Here is a 27,543-nt window from a genome sequence, read left to right as displayed (position 1 = left end):
TTCCCAGTTATTTGAAAAGTCAGTGCAACATAACAAGAGGGCAAGAAAACATTATAGCAAATCACATCTGCTCCTTCAAATCCACAGTGAAGAATTTTTTTTCCTGTCAAGGATATTGACTCTGGAGTCATCTCCCAGAGGATTTCAGAACTGCACCCAATATACTTTCATTATGGAAAAAAGTTGCTTATTTATTCAAATCTTATCTTAAAGTAGGAGTTTACAAGCTTGAAGTCTGTGGGCACCCTAAGTCCACTATAAAGAACTCACAATCCAGCCAAAGAGGGGCTTGCTACAACTGCCTTCACCACTCCAGGTAGCAACTTACACTCACCAGTCAACTTGACTCTCCAGTAAGTAACTTACATGCGCACCAACTAAGGACCCACTAAATCCATCTCACACTCTAGCCCACTATATCCCAGGGACCTCACCAACCAACCAGGAAGATACACACTGATTCATCCTTCATACTATGAAGGAAGCAAATTCTTTGTTGATTGGCTCTCTCATCGTCTACAAAAATGAAGTGCTTTACACTTCTCAACTACTCAGTATTTTGCCCAGACCAAAATGAACACAAATGATCCAGCTAGGTTTTCAAGTACAACCAGTGCTTGACCAATCCCACCACCCAGAGACCAAGCAATTATTTAGATACAAATTCCTCAACAACTCAAGGTGAACTAGGTTGAAGCTGAAAGCAAAAATTCAAGACCTATAAAAATTAATTTGATGAATGGTAGCTATACTGCACAGAGAAACCTTTTCATAAATAGTAGTGGAAATGGCATTATTATTGATCTGAATAAACATACATTTTCTACTCGTCATCATCCCCACAAATAGTGCTCAGCACATCTGAGCTATATTAAAGTTACCAAATGCACCCAACAAAGTCATAGACAGGCAAAGGGGGCACAGCTAAGCCGCTCAGCTCTGATGCAGAAGCCAGAAATGCACCGTGCTACCTCCAACGCCTACCAGGTAGCAGGGGGGAAATAGTTTCCTTCTGACAGCCAACAAACAGCTGGAGTTCAGGGGCAGTCAACTCCAAAGCAGATGGGAGCACAGCCACTACTATCCATCCTCTAGATAAGTATGTGGATACGGCAAAAACATCCAGTGCATGCAGTAAAGACACAGTTCACCCATAAATAGATGGGAAATGAAGCAGAGGGTAAATGAAGCACAAACAAATAACATAAGACTACGTAGACTCTCTCCCTCCCATGCACACAAATGGCAGGCAGAATCAAACATGCATTCACAGTGGCAGGAGGAAGCAAACACAGGGCACACAGAAAGTATACTTAACTGTAGAATGGAATAAAAAAAACACCCCCATGTAATTTCAGTTTGGGGCCCACCTACCAGAGGACCTGATAACCATACCAAATCTGCTTTTCTTATGAAAAACATAGTTTATCTATTCATATCTTACCTTAAAGAATGCGCTTTCAAGCTAGAAATCTGTACACCCTCACCTCACCATAAAGTATTCACAATTCAGTCAAAGAGGGGCTTACTATAACTGCCGTCTTTGGTTCACTAAGGCTCTCCAATAAATAACCCACAAGGGCAACATTACACATCAATTTTTCAAGGAGACTAGTAATTCAATCAGATTAATTACTCCCATAATCTCGAAAGCCAGTTTGTTCAGGATATTAGCACTTAGGTGGCTTTAAGCAGCATTTATGGGGTGACTGATGTGGGCTTATATCAAATAATGAGGACAACCAGAGACTAAGTAAAACAGTCACAAATAGGTTTGTTATAGTTATTGGATACTTTATTCTCTTAGACGAAGGTTGGTTATGCAACTCTAATGCTTGCTAGTGAAGCAATCAACCATTCAACTAATAGTTTCAGACTCTATGGCATAGGCATAATTCTGCTACACACTATATTCCTGCAGACAACTTGTAGGAGTATGCTACTTGATGCTTGAAAGTCTACAGACCAATAATTTTAGGATGGGGTAGTATGAGGGTCTACAAATCTTTGAATCTACATCAAGATACTATTATAGTGTGGGTATCAAAATATCTCTGCCATTTGGGAAATCCTCCAGTCTGTGAGATATTGGATCCAAGAAGTATTGTCAGGAAGACGCACTTGCTAAATAATTATGAAAATGAAGTCGTATTGTTCCCTCTTTTCAGTCCTAACACATAGGCTTTCACTTTTGTTTCAAGCCATACAAAAGTTCAATACCTCCAAGAAGGACTTGAAAATCCTATCTGTTTTATAAAATGCTTCCACTAGAACTCGCCGAGCTATCGGCATCACCCAATAAAGTATACAAATGATAATCAGCTTCACAAATCAGTGAACAACGCCAATTATAAGAAAGGGCAATGCCTCAACACTATCCAGTTCCAACTCAAACCCCCATCGCTAGACAAGTTAAACTGGTTCCCAATGTAGACAAGAACCACATTCAAAATCTTAATCTGCTACTTGTCTCTCTGTGTAAGCCACAAACAAATGCGGAAGGCCAAGGAATCTCATATTTTACTATTGGACACATTTCACCATATTCAGAGTCCAATTTTGATAAGATGAGTACGGGGAAACTTTCTGTCCGGGTGCTGATACTTTGTCATAAGCAAGCCAAGAATGTTCACATGAACAGAATTCCTTTCTTCCTCATTTTCTCTCTCCCCTCTCATTTTTATTTAAATTTGGTTTTTGGGGATATCAGTGCATCAGCTCACCTTATCACCATAAAACAAAAGCAATTAAATGAATTTTAAAGCTGAATACAATTGCAAATGAGAAACCTACATTGCAAAACACAATTTTATAGTAAAGCCAAACTGAAGACAAACACTGGCAAAGCCAACAGGTTTGGCGTTTGAGGGATAAAGCATGGCCAACTAAGGCACCGCCCAAAGCAGCAGAACAACAGAGCATATAGAAACAAGCATTTGCAATGCAATAGGTCTCCAATTTACGCGAGACCTATTGCATTGCAAATGATTGGCAACTGGGCATCAGGGGGAGGGTGGGGCAGGAGGGGAGAAGGCACAGAAAACAGCAGGGAGGGGGGCGAGGGAAAAAGAAGGCATAGACAACGGGAGGGAGGGTGGAGGGAGGAAAAAGGCAAGGCAACAGGAGAGGGGTAGAAGGCACCAAAACATGTTGTGTTGCATGATTCTAGATCCCACATCCCCCATGTTGTTTGAAAAGCTGCGTGAAGCTATGTGTGCCCCTCTACACATTCCACATTTACCTGACCCAACTCCTGTGGTGGAATCTGGCTCCAGCTGCTCCCTGTGCCTCATGCCATGCAGTTCACCCTTGGACTTCCAGAGAAGCCTCACCACCCGGACGATCTCCAGCAGCTCCTGGGATCAGGTGGCCAGGCTGCCCGCTGGACAAAGCGGCGGTTCGTCGTCAGAAGCCCCCCAACTCGGTTCCAGCTCGGCCGAGGAGAGGAAGCGGTCCACCACTGGCATTACGCACACCGGCCGCCCCTGCTGCAGCATTATCCAGGCTGTTTAAAAAGTGAAAGCGGGTGTGGCCTCTAAATGTAAGCAAAGCATATCGTCCGCCTAATGGAGAAACTTAATAGAGGAAATAGTACTTGCCCCGTGTAACAACCAAGTAAAAGGGGCAGTAGCCATCGGAGCATACAAATGACGATATGGCTGTACGAAGGAAGGACTAAAAAGCTTCATAATGAATCAGAAGACAGCATTTACAAAGGACAAACACACAAGCCAATAAAAAATAAGGGCGGGTGTGTGGGCAAAGCTTCTCTCTGTACTGAACTACCACAGCTCTTCGCAGAGCAGTGCTTGCACGCTGGCTCACGCTTGACCTAAAAATTATCCACACACCTTTCACAAATAGCAGTGGACAGAATATACATCAAACGAAGATTGGGGATGGAACAACGGATTAGGCATATGACCAAAGTCCAGCCAAACTTTCCCAGCAACATACTAACAATTACCTCATGAATGGACAATGTATTGTGTACGACGGACATGACAAGAAATAGTAGTACCATGACATTTTCAAAAATGTCTGGGGATGGTCACTACACCTTTACTAATGTCAATTGCACAATATGTGCAATTTAGTAAATTATCATGACTACACAAATTTACATACACACACCTGTAGTCACAGTTGAACACATTGACAAATATGCAATGTAAAAAATGTGGCAATGTTACATTTTTTTGTATCTCTCAAAAAATTTACAACTTACTCTTTAGAATACAATGTTGTGCAAAATGGCCAGAAAACATATCTGCAACCTGTAGCTTAACTCCACTCATGTGTATGCTACCACAAAACCTATCTATGTACAGAACCAAGGGCAGTCCACTATACACACAAGAGAATCATAACATGTGATGATGAAAAACAGTCACACATGGTTGTCTCCTGGATGACAACTTAAGAAAATAAATTACATGTGAGACATATCCCATGTAAGTCATGGTTGTACAAGTAGGGTGAAAATGTTTTTGGTGAACATATTATAGCTGTGTCTCATCTGCTCCATATAAAACAATCTCACAACGATGGACAATGACACAAGGCCTCCAAACACAATGCACCTAATATTCATTGACTCATCCAGCTCAATCCTTGGTCAACCATGAGTACAGCTGGGCACTCTGAGTATACCGGGAAAACCACAGGTGCTGGATATGCAAATGGGCACTCCAAGTTACACAGTTACAGGTACCCTGACATACAAGATTTCACATGGTGCTATGCCTTATGCCTCACCTTCACCAGCTAATGCTCTGCACAAAGAAATCATGCATGATGATGAAAAAGGGCAGGACAAAATAGGATATATACCCTGTCAATCCATTGTTGTCTTGGTGTGTGCCATGCAATACAGAGTACTCTTTGCACATGATCGTGTGCACCTTGATTGTTCAACCCTACAAGGTGCACCATTTCGGCATCTCTGGTCTGCAATGGGTCTATTTATTTATGTATTTACGGGTTTATAACGCGCTAGGATCCCCTCCCGAAGGAGTATCTCCGCGCCATTGGCATCTTTCCTGCACATAGACAGTGAGTACAAGTCCTATCTAATGATTTTGAAATAGAAAGGTGTTTAGTTGTTTCCTGAACCGAAGATATTCCTTACAAAGTCTTAAAGAAACTGGGAGGCTATTCCACAGCGTTGGACCCGCAATTGAAAGGGCTCTGCCACCCTGTCTGGTCTTCTTAGCTCTTGGGACCTGCAGCAGAGCATGTTCACTGGATCTTAAGGATCGCAAAGGTTTATAGGGAAGAAATGTATTCAACAAATACCCAGGGCCTTTCTTCTGAAGACACTTGTGTATTATGCAGCAAGTCTTGTACTTCACCCTTTGCTTGACAGGAAGCCAATGCAGGGTGTTCAGGAGGGGTTTAGAAGGGGTGTGAGGGGGCCGGTTTAACACAAGGCGGGCCGCCATGTTTTGGACCACCTGCAATCTGGCAATTACTCTCTCATTAGTTGATAGAAGCAGCCCATTACAGTAGTCCAAACGACTCAACACCAAGGCCTGCACTAACGTCCTTCTGGTAGAGTCAGGGAGCAGGGGAAACACTTTCCTTAACATTCCAATAACATGGAAGCAGGCGCTCACCACTTGGTTTCTGTGTTGCTTCAGGGACAGCTCCTGGTCCAAACGCACACCAACATTTTTTACCACCTGTTTAGGCTCCGGGACTGGTCCCAAATCCTGTGGCCACCAATCAGGGGACCACAGGAGTTTGGCCTCACCGAACAACATCACTTCCGTTTTGGCAACATTACATTGCAGGAGGTTAGATGCCATCCAGTGGGCCACTGCCTTCATCCCCTGGGAGAATGAGTTCCTGACCTCATCGGTAAAGTGTGTAAAAGGAAAGAGGAGTTGGGTATCATCCGCATATGATACAGGGATAAACCCATGGGACCTCATGATGTTCGCTAGGGGGGCCACGTAGATATTAAACAAGGTAGGGCTCAAACAAGAGCCCTGTGGCACCCCCTTCGAGATCTCCAACTCCTCTGACCGATAGGCACCCAAGGTGACAGTTTGGGTGCGGTCTGTCAGAAAACTCCTTAACCACGCTAGGGCCTCACCTTCCAGGCCGATGTTAATAAGCCTGGTGGTCAAGATGTCGTGTGACACGGTGTCAAACGCCGCGGACAGATCCAACAGAAACAGGATAACAGAATGACCTTTATCCTGGAACATGTGTAGATCGTCCGCGACTGACAACAAGGTGGTCTCGGTGCTATGTCTCGGCCTGAAACCCGACTGGGATGGATCCAGTCCATCTGTCTCCTCAACATAATTGGACAAGTCTCTATTAACAAATTTCTCAATCACTTTACCCATGAACGGAAGGAGGGAAATAGGTCTCAGGTTAGTGAGTTCCGTCCAAGGAATGGTGGTATTTTTCCTCAGCGGTCTCACAAGTGCCCTTTTCCAGTCTCTCGGGACCTCTCCCGTACTTAATGACAAGTTGATTAACTGCTGAATTTCTAGGCCCAGAAATTCCGCCAGCATGGGCATGATGCGGGCAGGGATGAGGTCCTCGGGGCTGCCACTCTTAATCTCAGTCATTAGGGCAATGACTTCCTCTAAGGAGATGGGGGGAAAATTCTTTAGATACCTAGCATGTGGCTTGTATTGTGTATTATTATGGAAGAGATTATTAGGGTCAACCACCTCAGTGTTCTTTGAGGTCATTATTTTTCCATAAATAGCATCTATCTTCCTCATAAAGAATTGGGAAATCCCATCGCATAGGTCTTGAGATGCAACCTCTACGGTTTCACATGCCCCAGGCTTAGTAAAAGTTTGCAAGATCTTAAATAAAACTTTTGAGTCTTTTCCTGCCTTAGTGAGTTGCATCGCGATGTGATTTTTCCGAGCTGCCCTTATGGCCTTGTGATAAGACCTGAGAGCAATTATATGGTGTTGTTTATCCTCCGGTCTCCGAGACTGTCTCCAAACTTTTTCTAACTTTCTGGTTATTTGTTTCATCCGTCTCAGATCCTCGGAGTACCAAATTTCTTGCTTGGCTGCCTGGCGAGGTTTATATATTTTCAGCGGGATAGTATAATTAATTGCTTCGCTAACTGCCTTTTCAAACCGTTCAAGTTCATTTGACATAATTCCTCTATGATCATTGATCAAAGGGGCTTGATAGGCTTCACGAAAGTTATCCGCCGTTAGTTTGTGCCAGGGTCTTCTTTTAGAGGGCAAGGGCAACTGAATACGTGGCTTATCCATAGCATCAGTGTAAAATTTTTAAATAAAATGGTCAGTCCATTCGACCTGGGTAGGGGGCATACACATAGTTAGGGGGGAGTTAGAAAATACTAGGTCCAGAGTATGGCCAGCCTCGTGTGTAGGTCCCTGATTAATCTTTTTAAGACCTAGATGTTCCATATCCATTACGAGGGTTTTAGCTTCCATGCATTTCTCTAAGTCGCTATGCATATTAAAGTCTCCTACTGATAGGAAGTTCTGCTTATCTTCTATAAATGGTGCAAGAGCCTCCATGAGGAGAATGGAAAAATTTCCACTAGAACCTGGAGGTCGGTACAATACTGCACCCCTTCTAATTTCCCTAGATGCGGAGGTGAATTTAAAGATCAATAATTCCATCCGCGGGGTACTAATTTCCTCCAAAATGGTGATGTTTAACTCCTCCTTATATACAATTGCTACTCCCCCTCCTAATTTGATAGGGCGATCCATTCTAATTATCTTATATCCCATCAGGATCCCTAATGTGATGGCAGGAACTGAGAGCGGCTTGAGCCACGTCTCAGTTAAGAAACATAAGTCCGGTTTCTCTGTGGAAATCATATCCCATACCTGTATTGCATGCTTCACCAGCGAGCGCACATTACAAAGCAGATTTTTGCTCCCCAAAGGGGGACTAGTGCTCTTAGCTGGGATAATACTGTGTAAATCACATTGTCTTGTAGCAGGGTCCCACTGATGGCATTTGACCACTGCTTCAAGGCAGAACTGTGTGCGACAAATATAACATGAGAAGGGTCCCTCCAGGTCAATTTGTAAGGCACCGTCGCATATCTTAGATGATTGGTCCCTGAGCCCTAATAATACCTGTGAGGAGTAGGTTAGGCGCCTGTTACCAATATTCCTCATATTAATTGGGGATGTTGCCATAGTCTCCTGCCCCTGGCCCCGTCCTGTCGCGGACGGCTCGTCTTAGGCGCAGGAGTAGGCGCCACCCTGCGCGCCAACGCTGCGCGCTGGGGCCGCCGAGGGGCTAAATAACCTTTCAAAAGCGGAGGTCTAGAGCGATAACCGCTCGACTCTCCGTGTGGCCCGTCTTTGCCCCGCCCTCCACACACCGCGATTGGCTGCAGTGCTGCAGTGCCGGTTCAGGGGTCAGGAGTAGACAACAAGTCCTCAATGTGTGCAAGTAAGCAATTTCTAAACACAGCGTGCCTCTAATTATCTACCAAGGAGCAATATACTTTTTTAAAAACAGTCTCAGGGGTATGTGACAAGTTATTACGAGTGCAAGGTAATTTTTAAAACGATCTTAAAATAATTTCAAGCTCCCTTCGTAGTATTGTAAATTGACCCAGCGTGGCTGTGTGAGGTCAGCGCCAAGCGGAGTTAGAGTAGCTGCCACCAACTCCTACCGTCTACATCTGGCATGCGAGAGTATGCCAACAGCTAAGTGTTGTTGATGCTGCATCAATGTCCACTGCTAGTGCATACAGGCCTGTGGAAGATGCAGGCCTAGCAGTCAAATACATTTTGAATAAACACTGCTGTACCTGTGCCTGACAATATGGTTCTAATACAAATTATACAATGTGGACTGTATGTGCTTACTGGCATTGTACGTCATGCTGTTGTGAGTAGTGCACTATGTACAGTGCTGCTTTGTTGTGGCTAGCCAACAATGTCCTGTCCACCTTGGACTCTGGCTCTACAACATGATTTCAGATGGCTTCATGTGCTTTGTTGACCACTACATAATTTGCACCAGGCTGGCACATTCTGCATTCTGGTGCATAGACATATGACCACTACATCAGTGGTGCTACCACTAGCTTGTGCCCCCTAAAGAGGCTGCAACATGAAGTACTGCATACTCACATAAAATGGTTGGTATGTGATCAGTCCAGACATCATATTGTCGGCTACCTAGCTTCAAGGTGTGTATTGCTGTCACACTAGACTGAGGGGAAATTGTGCTGGACACAAACTGTGCAGTGTGACATATAAGAATGTATTGCACAAATGTTGCAAAAATTACAATTAAAAATGCCAAATCTATACATTTTGCCAACATCATCAGATAATGTAAATCACCATTGTGTCCCACTACCACATTGATTCATGCACATGACTGACTTTGCAGATGCACGTATTAAATGTGGACATCTGTAAATCTAGGTTGAAGAATAACCAAGTACAAATCTGTGGTCAAGCCTTCACATTCTTTGCAGCATCCAAAATATGTTTTACAAGTACTTGATACCGGAAGTTCATTTACATGTGTTTTGCAAGCCTGTCAAACAGTTGCATCCATCATAGCAATGTGTAAATTGACAGTCACTTATGTTGTCACACATACAAACTATGCCAAACTTAATGACTACCACTGATGCATGCATGTCTTATCACACATGAATCAATGTGGATAGGCTGCAATGTGGGGTCCAAAGGCCTGTAGACAGCTTTGTGTAACTGTAATCTTGACATATCAGAATAACTGAAGTAATATACACAACACACATCACATCAAACAGACAAATGGTGCAAGCAGTCAGGTTTATTCATGAAATATTCTACATTTTACGAAACAATTGCATTTTGTGTCATAAATGTTGCCGCTTAAACACAAAAGCGATAATTTTTTCATAACCACCATAGAAAAAAAATCACAATGTACATGTTACAACACTAAAACTTACTACAAAAGCCAATAGCATATAACATATTATCGCAGAGTCAAAAAACGGGCCGCAAACACACAGGAAGTAATGTCAGCATGCATCCTGTGTAATGGAGGAGTACTAAACACTTTCACTTTCTCTTTTAAGCACACTGTCAATGTCTGTGGAGAGTGTTGGAGGTGGTTTGAGTGGTGTACTGGTTTGTTTGGAGTAGAGAGTGGTGTTGTGTCCTGTGAACAGTTCCTAGTGTCTCTGTGCAGTCCTGTGTACTTGCCTTTACATGTGTATTGCGTCTTGTAAAAATACTTGTCGGGTGTCTGTCCAAGGGGTACTTAGTTTATATTAACTGTTGATGGGAGTTTTTGGGGCTTGGCTTTTTGGTTAGGTTGTTTCAGGGTGTTTTGGGGGTGTACAGTCATAATATCGAGTCTTTTATTTCGACTGGACAGAATATCGAGTAAAAAATATAGAATGGACATAATATCGACTAGACATAATATAGACAACAAAAATATCGACTAGAGAAAATTAATATCGAATAGAATGGACATAATATCGAATCAAAAATATAGAATGGACATAATATCGACTAGACATAATATAGACAACAAAAATATCGAATTTAAGGTAAGTTAATAATAATTTTTATTTTTTGTGTAATATAAGTCTGTAGCGGGTTGTGGGTTTATAGGGGAATAGGGTGGGAAGTAATTTAATTCTAATTAATTAAATATGTTAATTTATTTATTAATATCTATTTAGAATTAATTGTTAATTAATTATTAATTGGTAATTAATTAAAATATAATTGCTAATTAATTATAATTGATTAATTGATAAATATTTTAATTTTAGTAATTTATTTTCTGTAGCGGGTTGTGGGTTTATAGGGGAATAGGGTGGGAAGTAATTTAATTATAATTAATTAAATATGTTAATTTATGTATTGATATTTATTTAGAATTAATTGTTAATTAATTATTAATTGGTAATTAATTAAAATATAATTGGTAATTAATTATAATTGATTAATTGATATATATTTTAATTTTAGTAATTTATTTTCTGTAGCGGGTTGTGGGTTTATAGGGGAATAGGGTGGGAAGTAATTTAATTATAATTAATTAAATATGTTAATTTATTTATTGATATTTATTTAGAATTAATTGTTAATTAATTATTAATTGGTAATTAATTAAAATATAATTGGTAATTAATTATAATTGATTAATTGATAAATATTTTAATTTTAGTAATTTATTTTCTGTAGCGGGTTGTGTGTTTATAGGGGAATAGGGTGGGAAGTAATTTAATTATAATTTATTAAATATGTTAATTTATTTATTGATATTTATTTAGAATTAATTGTTAATTAATTATTAATTGGTAATTAATTAAAATATAATTGGTAAATGAAAATATTTTATTAATTTTTAAATTGTAAATTAATTTATTGTTAATAGGTAATTAATTAGTATGAGTAGGCAATTTTTATAATTAAATAATTTTATTTTGTATTTATAAATAAATATTTAATATTTGTATACACTTTTTTAATATTTTAATTATTTGTAATTGGTATTAATATTTATGTTATTTATATATATTTGTGAAGTATTTACTTTCCCTACTATTGCACTCTCTGAAGTTGGAATAGTAATTTTAACCCCTACGCTATCCAACACTTTCCCTACTGTTGCACCCACTGGAGTGGGTATGCAACGTTTACAACGCTACTTTTACTATGCACTACCATTACAACAAAACTTTTAAATTGCAAAAACTTTTACAACGCATACATTTACAAAGCATGTTTTTAAAACGCAGATACCGTTACAACGCATACTATTACAATGTAAGTATTAGTAAGTATATAATTATTTTTAAAAGGTTATATGTTTGGGATTTTGGGTAAAGGGGTATTTTTAGGGTTCAGGGTCAGTTTTCAGTTTTTGGGTAAAGGGGTATTTTTAGGGTTCAGGGTCAGTTTTCAGTTTTTGGGTAAAGGGGTATTTTTAGGGTTCAGGGTCAGTTTTCAGTTTTTGGGTAAAGGGGTATTTTTAGGGTTCAGGGTCAGTTTTCAGTTTTGGGGGTAAAGGGGTATTTTTAGGGTTCAGGGTCAGTTTTCTGTTTTTGGGGTAAAGGGGTATTTTTAGGGATCAGGGTCAGTTTTCAGTTTTTAGGTAAAGGGGTATTTTTAGGGTTCAGGGTCAGTTTTCAGTTTTTGGGTAAAGGGGTATTTTTAGGGTTCAGGGTCAGTTTTCAGTTTTTGGGTAAAGGGGTATTTTTAGGGTTCAGGGTCAGTTTTCAGTTTTTGGGTAAAGGGGTATTTTTAGGGTTCAGGGTCAGTTTTCAGTTTTTGGGGTAAAGGGGTATTTTAAGGGTTCAGGGTCAGTTTTCAGTTTTTGGGTAAAGGGGTATTTTTAGGGTTCAGGGTCAGTTTTTCAGTTTTTGGGGTAAAGGGGTATTTTTAGGGTTCAGGGTCAGTTTTCAGTTTTTGGGTAAAGGGGTATTTTTAGCGTTCAGGGTCAGTTTTCAGTTTTTGGGGTAAAGGGGTATTTTTAGGGTTCAGGGTCAGTTTTCGGGTAAAGGGGTATTTTTAGTGTTCAGGGTCAGTTTTCAGTTTATGGGTAAAGGGGTATTTTTAGGGTTCAGGGTCAGTTTTGGGTTTTCGGGGTACTTTGTAAAAATAAAGTAAAATTACATTTAAATTAAATTTATTTAATAAAATTAAATTATATTAAATTATATTATAATATTTTTTATTAATTTATATTCAAAAAATTATTATATACTTACCAATACTTACGTTGTAATGGTATGCGTTGTAAAGGTATATGCGTTGTAAAATCTTGCGTTGTAAATGTATGCGTTGTAAATTTTTTGCGTTGTAAAAGTTTTGTTGTAATGGTAGGCGTTGTAAAAGTATGCGTTGTAACGTCATACATCCCTGGAGTGGGAATAGTAATTTTAACCTCTACGCTATCCAGCGCTTTCCCTACTGTTGCACCCACTGGAGTGGGAGTAGTAAATTTGACCTCTACGCTATCCAACACTTTTGCTAATGTTGAACTCACTATAGTTGTAACAATACATTTTAAACATTTTCTAAAATGTTATATATGTTTATTTAATAATATGTTTATATATATATATATATATATATATATATATATATATATATATATATGTGTGTGTAATTTTTGGTGATATAATTTTTTAAATTATATAAATTATTTATTAAAATTACATTTTTTTATTAATTATTTCTAAGTTTATATTAAATATATTTATTACTATATTAGTTTTAACTTAATTTTAAGACATTTAAAAAAATCGATATTTTGACAGTCTATATTTTTGTAAGTCGATATTTTGGAGTCGATATTTTGGTACTTACCTGTTTGTAGATAGGGAGTCGATATTTTGTCAATCGATATTTTTGACTCGATATTTGTGTATCTCGATATTTGTGTCGTCGATATTATGTCAGTGATCCGTTTTGGGATATGTCGGTGTGGGCAGGGAGGTCAGGATGTCAGAGGGGGCATTGGGGGGCTTCCTCTGGCATGTCAAATTCTACCTGCCATTGATGGTTAAGAGTGGGGGAAGGATCGTGCAGGAATATGCTGTACGTGTACGTAAGGTGAGGGAGCATGTCCACAGTTAAATTTTGAGGGCCTTTGGAGTGTACAGGACTGTACAACAATGGACGAACCAATGGCAGGATTGCGTGGGACATGAGGGTAATATGTTGGACCACCTGGGAGTCATCATTGGCCGGCAAGGTGGTAAGTACAACTCCAAAGTTCAACAATTAACTTGTTATTACCAAATTCAAAAATGTTTTCAGGAAAACAATGTAAGAAACGCTACAGGAATATGTCAGTCAGTTATCTTAACTCAAGCTGACAGCTTCAACACAATCAGACTTGCACCATTGTGCAAGTGAGACAGTATTTATGATGATATTTGATCATGTGCAGGAATGTGTACACTCCTGCACACAATAAATGAAGTGCTGTGTCAAGGTTCAATGTGTGCTGTGCAGTGCATCCTTTTAAGTTAGTGTATGAAGAGATTTGTGTGTGGGGACACTTAATGTGAATTAACTGCCCATGTGAGCTGCCCAATGCAGGATATATGATAAAAAAACACTGCCTGATGTATAAAATGGCTGCCACCACTGTGCAAGGGTCAAATCACATGTTGACACTTCACTATGTTGTCGCTAAAACGTGGCCTTAGGAATGTGTAGTGCAAGTAGTGTGAGCAAAATTATCACATTGGCTAGCAGGATTGTTTTGTGTTGCACAAATATGGATTGGTCATGTTTTGTGGGTACAACAGGCAAAGCAGATACAATTATTTATACAACATGTTCAGAGAGAGTACTGTTATTGGGCATTTTTTTATGTATATGAATCTGATGATGAATAGGACACAAGTGAGAATTCACGACTAACACCAACACACGTTTCTTTAATTTCTCACAGCTGGAAGACCACTGATTACTCAGGGTGACATCGATGCCTTCATGGATCCACATGCCACTGGTGAGTGCCTTCATGAATTATTTGCATTGTGAGATGTGAAGAATGTTTGTGGTAAATCTCGTATGTAGTTATATACAGTCTGGGTGTGTATTGCATGTACCTTTCCTCCAGTGTGATGATGGATCATATAAGTGTGAAATTTGCATGATGTAGAAACTTGAATTGAGCACAGCATTTGTCCTACTGACGTAACTTTGCACATCCACAGTCAGTGATACCCAGGCCAAACATCCAAAAGGGTTATGTCACTCCAGCCAATGCATGTGCATTACACATCACCCAGACAGGAGAGGAGACATGTGATTGATGTTGTTGATGGCTTTGAGCAGTCATGGAATGCATCTACAGCCTTGAAGGAGATGACTGTCAATAAGGATCAATTCTGTGGTGCACCAGGTGTCAGTTAGAGTTACCAGTACAAATAGTCAGTCAAATACACAATATGAAAGCAGTTGTACATGATAAAATAGTCAGTGCTACAGGATCCAGAGTCACGTGTCCTTTGGATGTGTCAGCATCACTGTGATGGATAGTTATGTCCTAAGCTTGGATTACTGACAATAGACAATGTCTTTCCTCTGATGTGTTGTATTTTTGACATGTTGTTGCATATTATAAGGGCACTATTTACTAATCAACGTTACAAGGTACAACATTGTGGTAGCCAGAGTGCCTTAGCCTGAGTCTCGATGCTGCGTTGAACTGGCTGCCTGAGAATGAAACCCAATACTGCTCAATACCACCTTTTCACATCATATCTTGTGTACTAATGATGGGCAATGTATACATGCACAACCAACCTTTCTGATGCCTGGACCCTATCTCCAAGGCCAGCTTGAATATGTCTAAGTGCGTAATGTGTTCTACCTTGGCCACATTGTAGATGAATATGCACACAACCAGGTGCCCACTCATATCCACGCATACAAGGGACTGCCACACTGCCATCTGCTGCACGGACACATGCTGTAGGCTTCACCAACATGGACCGTCGGTGCATGATGGACATGAATGTGCAACTGGCACAAGTTGAAAGGATGTATTGGAAACTAATACACAACTCCAGGACATCAAGGGTCCCATTTTGAGAAGGCCAGGTCATGAGCCTTCCCGCTTTTCCACTGTCCCCTGATGGGTTTTGTACAAATGTTTTTATATTTATGTAAGTTATTAATTGTTATTTAGTGTAGTTTAAGAATAGGCATAGTTTTGTTTTAGGTAAGGTTTTAGATGTTTTATTCTCTTAATGTAGTGTTCTTGGCTAAGTTTCCTTTTCCTTTGGGTGTAAGACATATTTAAACTTTACAGAAACAAAAAATCACTGGATGTTGTTATCAGTCATGTCATCAGTGATGTCATTTGAGATGTCATCAGTGATGTCATCAGTGATGTCACTGACCATGTCATGAATGATGTAATATGTGACATCATCAGCAGTGGATTGCGGGTGCGCGATATATAGTTAGTGCAACTAACTATATATGGAATTTCAATGGTTTTGTGTGAGTAAAATAAGGTTTTGTAAATGCTAATTCCTAACTATATATGGTCTATAACCTATGGTTTTTTCAGTGAATTTTCAAGGTTTTGTAAATGCTAATTCCTAACTATATATGGTCTATAACCTATGGTTTTTTCAGTGAATTTCATTGGTTTTTTAACAGCTAATATCTGTAGCTGTAAAATGTATTCTTCTTTAAATCCAAAAATATATTTTATATGTTTATGAATAATTTTTTTTTAAAATATTTTTCTTTCTTCGTTCCCGCTTCGCGAATCGGGAAGCTTCCCGTTAGCTGACCTTGATGCCGCGAAATAGACCGCGAGCCGGTAAACGTTTCTTTACCGCAACTGCCGCGTTAGAAAACAACATCGTGACGCCTCCCGTCCGCATGACGTTTCGCGTTGTCGCGTGATACGTCATATGACGTGCTACGTTAGCGAACTGGTACGCGAAGCGAGTCGCAAAGCGCAGGTTTCTGGAAGCAAACCGGGAGGCCCTGCAAAGCGCTTAACGTAAACACAGCAGGTCATGTGACTTGGTAATAACACTTTTCATTGGTTCATTTCACTTTTGGTTTCCTAATGATGTAAGACTAGGTCATATAATCTAAAATGAACACTTTTCATTGGTTGAGAACTCTTGTTTTTCCCAAATGATGAAAATCCCTCCTTCTTTCCTCACTCTGACTTTCATCATTGTGAGAGAAAGACCCTTTGTGATCACTGAGCAATGGCTTCTTTAGTAGCTTCAGCTGGTGCTTCCCCACCACCTCCACCACATCCAAGGAAGAGTGGACCACCTGCTCAAGTTATAATTCAACAAGAAGAGGAAGAAGAGGAACAGGACGACGAGCACGAAGAGAGGCAGTTTTTGCCTGAGCAGCCCAGGACGTCTCACCGGAAAGAAAACTTCATTTGGCAATTTTTTTAAATTCCCAAAGGTCAGAAAAAAGTAAATGCAAGATACGTAACTTGCCTTATATGTCAAGATAGACTGTCCAGAGGAACCGAGAAAAAATACAGTTTCGGAAACTACACAATGCATCGCCATATGACTAGGTGGCATCCTAACAACTACAGTGCTGCACAGTTTCGGAACGACCTAGATAATCTCCCTATTATGGCCAGAAGATCTGTTGTACCGGAAGTAACGGGACCAGAGGGCAGGGAGATGGTGCCAAATATACAAATGAAATTTGGTGAAGTAAAACACATCTGCGTATTTTGCGATGGATTCATTTCCTACGGAGAAAGAAGCATCACTCTGATCAACAGAGCTATTGACTATCATATACAAGTTTGTACGAAACGCCCAAAATAATAAATACTTCTTTTTTTGTTTTGTTGCTCCTGTTGAGCCCTTTACAATGAATCGTTTTCATTGCCCCCTCCAAGAAAAACCCAAAAAAATATAAAACTGTTCAGAAAAATTCAAAAAAAGTAAAAAAATGTTCCGAAAAATAATAAAAAAAATATAAAACAACAAAAACAATAAAAAAAAAGTTCTTTTCAGAACTACCTCCCCGTTATTAAAAAATTGGTACAATATTTGGAACTGTGCCAACCTCTATTTCTCTTAGTTCGCTTCCCAGTTCGCTCGCCGGTACGCGAACCGGAAGCGAACCAAAAACAGTAAGTATAAGGGAAGGAAACAGACACTTATGTTAAAAGAAAGACAGCTATAGGGGAGTAAACTAGAGATACTATTACCCGTAATCCACTGCTGATGATGTCACATATTACATCATTCATGACATGCTCAGTGACATCATCAGCAGAGGATTGCGGGTTTTTTGGCAACGTGCCTTATCCACGGTTTAATAACGCTGCCTTTTGCTTTATATAAGTTTTCAAATTGTATGAAATATATACCAATAGGTCGTTATGAACCTTTAGGTAGTGCTTTTCTTCATGAGGTCTGGTCGCTTCCATACACATACAGATGTTTCAAAGATGATCAAGAAGTTTATCTGAATGGAGAGGAATGCACTGAGACGCCAGATCATTCACTAATGTGTAGGCACATACAGTTACACGGTTCATGCAACAAACACCGACCAAATATGGCTTGCGTGTTGCAAGGCACGCCAGTTCCTGCTATCATCCCCACGTTCAAGTTGTTGGAAAATGGTAGTTATTTGATGCTCAATAATGAAGATTGTTCTGGGTTAATTAAAAGTATTCCTTTTATCGTAACAGTAAGTGAACGGGTTATTTGCTGCAGAAATGTTCTATTTCCTCCCACACATGAACATAGGGAGTTTTCAATCTCGCCACAAATACCAACCTTGGGAGCAGATTTCAACGGCATGGCAAGAATAAGAGCTCTTTTGTCTCAGAGAGAGGTGGCCTTGAGTTCGGCCCGTGAAACTTTCGTGCTTCACATAGCGAACACCCGTACAGAGGTGCAGACCCTTTTCAATTCAGATTTGCCTTTCCATTTCAGCAAGATGGTTCGGACTATCTCTAACGCATCCTCCACAAAGGCCCTGGCGCACTTTTTTAAAGTTGTTACCAGTGGTCTCGTGACTTCATTTGAGAAAATCTTTGGAGTCATCCCTGCTTTCTTTCATTCGATTTTTTCCACTCTGCTTCGTGGATTGCCATTTTTACTTGCATTACCAGCGGACGCTCTTGTGCTTTTTTACATTTTTAAATATGGATGCCCCTCCTATGCAACCTCCCGCCCTGCAGCTGCTGACACTGTTCCGCAATCGCATGCTAGAATATTATGGCACAATGCCGTTGGCGATATTAAGCACGGCATATGGATTATCTTTTCGATTCTCCTACTTCACCTGTGTCCAGCCTGTATTTCACTGCCTGACCTGTGATTTCGATTGGGCCATTGATTTGTGTCTCTGCGGACCGGTTTCTCCTGACGTTGACTTTAATCAGCTGATGACTCCTATCATTACTCACGAGTTGGTTTGTCCTGGCGAAAGGATTATGGCTGTGGCATTGATGCATGGACTAATTGGTCCCTGGAATTTACTGGCGGCAACACAGTCTTTCTTGGAACAGAGCTTTCTTGAAAACCCACCGAGCTGTCCTCTGATGGTGATAGAGGATCCGGTGCTGGGAGAGCACGTATGTTCTTTTCCGCTTTTAAATTGGATGGCTGAACTGTTTTCGGATGAAGACGGTGACTTCCTATTGGAGGCTGTTGCAGCTTATTTTGCATACACAGTTATGTCATAGACCTTTTTCATGTTTGATATGCTGAGTACTAGCATTTCATTGACAATTCATTGACTTATTTCTAAGTTTATATTAAATATATTTATTACTATATTAGTTTTAACTTAATTTTAAGACATTTAAAAAAATCGATATTTTGACAGTCTATATTTTTGTAAGTCGATATTTTGGAGTCGATATTTTGGTACTTACCTGTTTGTAGATAGGGAGTCGATATTTTGTCAATCGATATTTTTGACTCGATATTTGTGTATCTCGATATTTGTGTCGTCGATATTATGTCAGTGATCCGTTTTGGGATATGTCGGTGTGGGCAGGGAGGTCAGGATGTCAGAGGGGGCATTGGGGGGCTTCCTCTGGCATGTCAAATTCTACCTGCCATTGATGGTTAAGAGTGGGGGAAGGATCGTGCAGGAATATGCTGTACGTGTACGTAAGGTGAGGGAGCATGTCCACAGTTAAATTTTGAGGGCCTTTGGAGTGTACAGGACTGTACAACAATGGACGAACCAATGGCAGGATTGCGTGGGACATGAGGGTAATATGTTGGACCACCTGGGAGTCATCATTGGCCGGCAAGGTGGTAAGTACAACTCCAAAGTTCAACAATTAACTTGTTATTACCAAATTCAAAAATGTTTTCAGGAAAACAATGTAAGAAACGCTACAGGAATATGTCAGTCAGTTATCTTAACTCAAGCTGACAGCTTCAACACAATCAGACTTGCACCATTGTGCAAGTGAGACAGTATTTATGATGATATTTGATCATGTGCAGGAATGTGTACACTCCTGCACACAATAAATGAAGTGCTGTGTCAAGGTTCAATGTGTGCTGTGCAGTGCATCCTTTTAAGTTAGTGTATGAAGAGATTTGTGTGTGGGGACACTTAATGTGAATTAACTGCCCATGTGAGCTGCCCAATGCAGGATATATGATAAAAAAACACTGCCTGATGTATAAAATGGCTGCCACCACTGTGCAAGGGTCAAATCACATGTTGACACTTCACTATGTTGTCGCTAAAACGTGGCCTTAGGAATGTGTAGTGCAAGTAGTGTGAGCAAAATTATCACATTGGCTAGCAGGATTGTTTTGTGTTGCACAAATATGGATTGGTCATGTTTTGTGGGTACAACAGGCAAAGCAGATACAATTATTTATACAACATGTTCAGAGAGAGTACTGTTATTGGGCATTTTTTTATGTATATGAATCTGATGATGAATAGGACACAAGTGAGAATTCACGACTAACACCAACACACGTTTCTTTAATTTCTCACAGCTGGAAGACCACTGATTACTCAGGGTGACATCGATGCCTTCATGGATCCACATGCCACTGGTGAGTGCCTTCATGAATTATTTGCATTGTGAGATGTGAAGAATGTTTGTGGTAAATCTCGTATGTAGTTATATACAGTCTGGGTGTGTATTGCATGTACCTTTCCTCCAGTGTGATGATGGATCATATAAGTGTGAAATTTGCATGATGTAGAAACTTGAATTGAGCACAGCATTTGTCCTACTGACGTAACTTTGCACATCCACAGTCAGTGATACCCAGGCCAAACATCCAAAAGGGTTATGTCACTCCAGCCAATGCATGTGCATTACACATCACCCAGACAGGAGAGGAGACATGTGATTGATGTTGTTGATGGCTTTGAGCAGTCATGGAATGCATCTACAGCCTTGAAGGAGATGACTGTCAATAAGGATCAATTCTGTGGTGCACCAGGTGTCAGTTAGAGTTACCAGTACAAATAGTCAGTCAAATACACAATATGAAAGCAGTTGTACATGATAAAATAGTCAGTGCTACAGGATCCAGAGTCACGTGTCCTTTGGATGTGTCAGCATCACTGTGATGGATAGTTATGTCCTAAGCTTGGATTACTGACAATAGACAATGTCTTTCCTCTGATGTGTTGTATTTTTGACATGTTGTTGCATATTATAAGGGCACTATTTACTAATCAACGTTACAAGGTACAACATTGTGGTAGCCAGAGTGCCTTAGCCTGAGTCTCGATGCTGCGTTGAACTGGCTGCCTGAGAATGAAACCCAATACTGCTCAATACCACCTTTTCACATCATATCTTGTGTACTAATGATGGGCAATGTATACATGCACAACCAACCTTTCTGATGCCTGGACCCTATCTCCAAGGCCAGCTTGAATATGTCTAAGTGCGTAATGTGTTCTACCTTGGCCACATTGTAGATGAATATGCACACAACCAGGTGCCCACTCATATCCACGCATACAAGGGACTGCCACACTGCCATCTGCTGCACGGACACATGCTGTAGGCTTCACCAACATGGACCGTCGGTGCATGATGGACATGAATGTGCAACTGGCACAAGTTGAAAGGATGTATTGGAAACTAATACACAACTCCAGGACATCAAGGGTCCCATTTTGAGAAGGCCAGGTCATGAGCCTTCCCGCTTTTCCACTGTCCCCTGATGGGTTTTGTACAAATGTTTTTATATTTATGTAAGTTATTAATTGTTATTTAGTGTAGTTTAAGAATAGGCATAGTTTTGTTTTAGGTAAGGTTTTAGATGTTTTATTCTCTTAATGTAGTGTTCTTGGCTAAGTTTCCTTTTCCTTTGGGTGTAAGACATATTTAAACTTTACAGAAACAAAAAATCACTGGATGTTGTTATCAGTCATGTCATCAGTGATGTCATTTGAGATGTCATCAGTGATGTCATCAGTGATGTCACTGACCATGTCATGAATGATGTAATATGTGACATCATCAGCAGTGGATTGCGGGTGCGCGATATATAGTTAGTGCAACTAACTATATATGGAATTTCAATGGTTTTGTGTGAGTAAAATAAGGTTTTGTAAATGCTAATTCCTAACTATATATGGTCTATAACCTATGGTTTTTTCAGTGAATTTTCAAGGTTTTGTAAATGCTAATTCCTAACTATATATGGTCTATAACCTATGGTTTTTTCAGTGAATTTCATTGGTTTTTTAACAGCTAATATCTGTAGCTGTAAAATGTATTCTTCTTTAAATCCAAAAATATATTTTATATGTTTATGAATAATTTTTTTTTAAAATATTTTTCTTTCTTCGTTCCCGCTTCGCGAATCGGGAAGCTTCCCGTTAGCTGACCTTGATGCCGCGAAATAGACCGCGAGCCGGTAAACGTTTCTTTACCGCAACTGCCGCGTTAGAAAACAACATCGTGACGCCTCCCGTCCGCATGACGTTTCGCGTTGTCGCGTGATACGTCATATGACGTGCTACGTTAGCGAACTGGTACGCGAAGCGAGTCGCAAAGCGCAGGTTTCTGGAAGCAAACCGGGAGGCCCTGCAAAGCGCTTAACGTAAACACAGCAGGTCATGTGACTTGGTAATAACACTTTTCATTGGTTCATTTCACTTTTGGTTTCCTAATGATGTAAGACTAGGTCATATAATCTAAAATGAACACTTTTCATTGGTTGAGAACTCTTGTTTTTCCCAAATGATGAAAATCCCTCCTTCTTTCCTCACTCTGACTTTCATCATTGTGAGAGAAAGACCCTTTGTGATCACTGAGCAATGGCTTCTTTAGTAGCTTCAGCTGGTGCTTCCCCACCACCTCCACCACATCCAAGGAAGAGTGGACCACCTGCTCAAGTTATAATTCAACAAGAAGAGGAAGAAGAGGAACAGGACGACGAGCACGAAGAGAGGCAGTTTTTGCCTGAGCAGCCCAGGACGTCTCACCGGAAAGAAAACTTCATTTGGCAATTTTTTTAAATTCCCAAAGGTCAGAAAAAAGTAAATGCAAGATACGTAACTTGCCTTATATGTCAAGATAGACTGTCCAGAGGAACCGAGAAAAAATACAGTTTCGGAAACTACACAATGCATCGCCATATGACTAGGTGGCATCCTAACAACTACAGTGCTGCACAGTTTCGGAACGACCTAGATAATCTCCCTATTATGGCCAGAAGATCTGTTGTACCGGAAGTAACGGGACCAGAGGGCAGGGAGATGGTGCCAAATATACAAATGAAATTTGGTGAAGTAAAACACATCTGCGTATTTTGCGATGGATTCATTTCCTACGGAGAAAGAAGCATCACTCTGATCAACAGAGCTATTGACTATCATATACAAGTTTGTACGAAACGCCCAAAATAATAAATACTTCTTTTTTTGTTTTGTTGCTCCTGTTGAGCCCTTTACAATGAATCGTTTTCATTGCCCCCTCCAAGAAAAACCCAAAAAAATATAAAACTGTTCAGAAAAATTCAAAAAAAGTAAAAAAATGTTCCGAAAAATAATAAAAAAAATATAAAACAACAAAAACAATAAAAAAAAAGTTCTTTTCAGAACTACCTCCCCGTTATTAAAAAATTGGTACAATATTTGGAACTGTGCCAACCTCTATTTCTCTTAGTTCGCTTCCCAGTTCGCTCGCCGGTACGCGAACCGGAAGCGAACCAAAAACAGTAAGTATAAGGGAAGGAAACAGACACTTATGTTAAAAGAAAGACAGCTATAGGGGAGTAAACTAGAGATACTATTACCCGTAATCCACTGCTGATGATGTCACATATTACATCATTCATGACATGCTCAGTGACATCATCAGCAGAGGATTGCGGGTTTTTTGGCAACGTGCCTTATCCACGGTTTAATAACGCTGCCTTTTGCTTTATATAAGTTTTCAAATTGTATGAAATATATACCAATAGGTCGTTATGAACCTTTAGGTAGTGCTTTTCTTCATGAGGTCTGGTCGCTTCCATACACATACAGATGTTTCAAAGATGATCAAGAAGTTTATCTGAATGGAGAGGAATGCACTGAGACGCCAGATCATTCACTAATGTGTAGGCACATACAGTTACACGGTTCATGCAACAAACACCGACCAATTATGGCTTGCGTGTTGCAAGGCACGCCAGTTCCTGCTATCATCCCCACGTTCAAGTTGTTGGAAAATGGTAGTTATTTGATGCTCAATAATGAAGATTGTTCTGGGTTAATTAAAAGTATTCCTTTTATCGTAACAGTAAGTGAACGGGTTATTTGCTGCAGAAATGTTCTATTTCCTCCCACACATGAACATAGGGAGTTTTCAATCTCGCCACAAATACCAACCTTGGGAGCAGATTTCAACGGCATGGCAAGAATAAGAGCTCTTTTGTCTCAGAGAGAGGTGGCCTTGAGTTCGGCCCGTGAAACTTTCGTGCTTCACATAGCGAACACCCGTACAGAGGTGCAGACCCTTTTCAATTCAGATTTGCCTTTCCATTTCAGCAAGATGGTTCGGACTATCTCTAACGCATCCTCCACAAAGGCCCTGGCGCACTTTTTTAAAGTTGTTACCAGTGGTCTCGTGACTTCATTTGAGAAAATCTTTGGAGTCATCCCTGCTTTCTTTCATTCGATTTTTTCCACTCTGCTTCGTGGATTGCCATTTTTACTTGCATTACCAGCGGACGCTCTTGTGCTTTTTTACATTTTTAAATATGGATGCCCCTCCTATGCAACCTCCCGCCCTGCAGCTGCTGACACTGTTCCGCAATCGCATGCTAGAATATTATGGCACAATGCCGTTGGCGATATTAAGCACGGCATATGGATTATCTTTTCGATTCTCCTACTTCACCTGTGTCCAGCCTGTATTTCACTGCCTGACCTGTGATTTCGATTGGGCCATTGATTTGTGTCTCTGCGGACCGGTTTCTCCTGACGTCGACTTTAATCAGCTGATGACTCCTATCATTACTCACGAGTTGGTTTGTCCTGGCGAAAGGATTATGGCTGTGGCATTGATGCATGGACTAATTGGTCCCTGGAATTTACTGGCGGCAACACAGTCTTTCTTGGAACAGAGCTTTCTTGAAAACCCACCGAGCTGTCCTCTGATGGTGATAGAGGATCCGGTGCTGGGAGAGCACGTATGTTCTTTTCCGCTTTTAAATTGGATGGCTGAACTGTTTTCGGATGAAGACGGTGACTTCCTATTGGAGGCTGTTGCAGCTTATTTTGCATACACAGTTATGTCATAGACCTTTTTCATGTTTGATATGCTGAGTACTAGCATTTCATTGACAATTCATTGACTTATTTGTCAAGTTTTTATTATTTACCTTGCCTATTGGCTTAAGACTCGATAAAGTACTTGGCTGTTTTATTTTTCTTTAGCATTAAATTTTCCTAGTTTTTAATGTTTTACCTTGCGGACCGTCCACATATAAACTTGCAATCTGCTCTCATGAGATGGCACTTCTATTATCTTATTCAGTTCCTTTCCGGATCATGGGGAGGTGTCATCTACGTCCTGGATATCTTTACACCGTGTTAAGTTAGCATGGGCTCATTACCGGTTTAAACGCCATTTTTCCTTTTTTGCAACTTCTGCACACGACACTTAGTTGTTGCTTTAGCTTTCAACCTAGTAGTTCATCGTGGTTTACATGAGAATAATATGTTATTGCTCTACTATCTGCTTTGCTTGTTAAACTATATCTGTACAGCGAGTGCTAAAGTTTCAAGAACAACACGATACAGAATTGTTATGAGGTCTGATCTCCACGACTTCATACTCATAACATAAGTGCAACTTCTGCCAATTCTGGGCATAAGGCGGGTTTTATATTGCTTTGCCGAACACACATACACAACACTTGATGCGGTTCACATGAAGAGAGAGCTGGTGTATGCTGATGTGATTCCTTCAAATCTAAGACACTAAAGTATGGGCACGCCCTAAACCAACACAAAGAGACCTTCTTAGCAAATAATATAATATGTGTATTAGGGAGGGTGAGATATAAGCAGCCGCGGGCCGTGGAGGGAGTTACGGTGAGGCAGGGAGGCGGGGAGGGGGAGAAGCAGGGTGGAGCCCTCTCCACCCTGCCCCTCCCCCTCCCCGCCTCCCTGCCCCACCGTAACTCCCTCCACGGCCCGCGGCTGCTTATAAGTGTTGCTAACTCTTATTCATTTACAGCATGTTAACATACTGTCACCATTCGCTTTTTATGTACTAGTAACTATGCTGGTAATTTTGCTACTGATAATATGTGTACTTGTATTATCTAAGATACTACGCCTGAGAAGACGGCATTAGTAAATAAACATTTCAAATACACATGTGTTCTTCTTAACTCCATGTTCTGGTTTCTAAGAAATATATAACGACCGACTGTTCATGAGTTCCACGTATCCTGAGGTACTATAAGTTCATATTCTGGATTGTCTAAACATTGAGAGTTTGTTATATCCAATGTGACACTGTACCTAGCTTGCTAAGGGGTTTTTGATTACTAAGGTGAGTTTTGGGACACCCTAATTCGCCGAGGTTCCAATCCTCTGTCCACAGTTCTGTGTGAGAACAGAAACCCTGCGACAGGGGCACCCCCGACCCTTGCTGGAGCTTCATCACACTTGCGATACAACTCCAGCAATGCACCACCTTTACGGCACAGATACATCACGCATCTGTGCTGTTTTTGCCCCATGATGCGCCGCATTGTAAATGCAGCACACCATAGGTGACGGAACAGCGGCACAGAATGACTAACACATCCCTGGTGATGCGCCAGTCATCATAAATCTATCCCTATGCTTCTTATCTTGTTAGAGATGAACCGCCATATGTATCATCAAAGTTTTTTGCATTTCCTAAATAGCGAACTTTAAGGAATAAATAGCGATTCTTTACCATTCCTAGTTTGCGATGAGCTATTTGCTAATTACAAATTACCCATTCATTTCCCTTATTTCCATAGGGCGGTTGGACTCACTTTTAGCTCGAACGGCTAAATGGATTTGCACGAAACTTGGCAAAATTGTAGGGACTGGTAGCCCGATGTGCCTTTGCTATGTCTCAAGATATATGCTCCAGTGGTTTTTACGAAAATTAACTTTGAAAAATATATATTGGGCTACATTGGCCTATATATATGTTGGAACCCAAATGTAGCCCAATGTAGCCCAATGAAGCCCAATGAAGCCCAATGTAGCCCAATGTAGCCCAAAGATGGCCGCCAGAGACGAAAAAAAACAAATGTAGCCCAAATATCAGCCAGATGTAGCCCAACTATAGCCCAGTGACAGAATGACCAATCAGCGTCGCAAACCTCCGTTACGCGAAGCGGAGCGCTGTTACAGATATATATCTTTTTTTGAACGTTAATTTCTCAAAATCCACTGGAGCACATATATTGAGACCTAGCAAAGGCACATCGGGCTACCAGTCCCTAATATTTTACCAAGTTTCGTGCAAATCCATTCAGCCGTTCGATTATTATTATTATTTATTTTTTTTGCCCCGCGGGGCCCTTTTAAAACCTCCACATCAAACCTAGGGGGTCAGCGA

The sequence above is a fragment of the Lissotriton helveticus genome, chromosome 1_1 (assembly GCF_964261635.1).
Source record: "Lissotriton helveticus chromosome 1_1, aLisHel1.1, whole genome shotgun sequence".
Lineage (NCBI taxonomy): Eukaryota > Metazoa > Chordata > Amphibia > Caudata > Salamandridae > Lissotriton > Lissotriton helveticus.
The sequence above is the reverse complement of the archived record's forward strand: the minus strand, read 5'-3'. Positions refer to the sequence as shown.